This window comes from Physeter macrocephalus, chromosome 12 (genome assembly GCF_002837175.3).
Source record: "Physeter macrocephalus isolate SW-GA chromosome 12, ASM283717v5, whole genome shotgun sequence".
Lineage (NCBI taxonomy): Eukaryota > Metazoa > Chordata > Mammalia > Artiodactyla > Physeteridae > Physeter > Physeter macrocephalus.
Window position 1 is genome coordinate 49,594,558 of NC_041225.1, and position 601 is coordinate 49,595,158.

Consider the following 601-nt stretch of genomic DNA (forward strand, 5'->3'; position numbering starts at 1 on the left):
AAAATTTACAAGCAGCTCATGCATCTCAATATCAAAAAAACAAACAACCCAATCCAAAAGTGGGCAAAAGACCTAAATAGACATTTCTCCAGAGAAGATATACAGATTGCCAACAAACACATTAAAGAATGCTCAACATCATTAGTCATTACAGAAACGCAAATCAAAACTACAATGAGATATCATCTCACACCAGTTAGAATGGCCATCATCAAAAAATCTACAAACAATAAATGCTGGAGAAGGTGTGGAGAAAAGGGAACCCTCTTGCACTGTTCGTGGGTGGTGCACTGTTGAACTGTAAATTGATACAGCTACTAAGGAGAACAGTATGGAGGTTCCTTAAAGAGCGAAAAATAGAACTACCATACAACACAGCAATCCCACTACTGGGCATATACCCTGAGAAAACCATAATTCAAAAAGAGTCATGTACCAAAATGTTCATTGCAGCTCTATTTACAATAGCCAGGGCAAGGAAGCAACCTAAGTGTCCATCAGGAGATGAATGAATAAAGAAGATGTGGCACATATATACAATGGAATATTACTCAGCCATAAAAAGAAATGAAACTGAGTTATTTGTAGTGAGGTGGATGGA

General features: G+C 37.4%; 1 protein-coding gene across 1 annotated transcript in view; it reads right to left on the bottom strand.

Moving 5' to 3' along the window:
• The window catches only part of SRD5A2 (steroid 5 alpha-reductase 2), a 62,677-nt gene that overhangs the window by 22,196 nt on the left and 39,880 nt on the right, over positions 1–601 (bottom strand). The gene's annotated exons all lie outside the window — the stretch shown is intronic.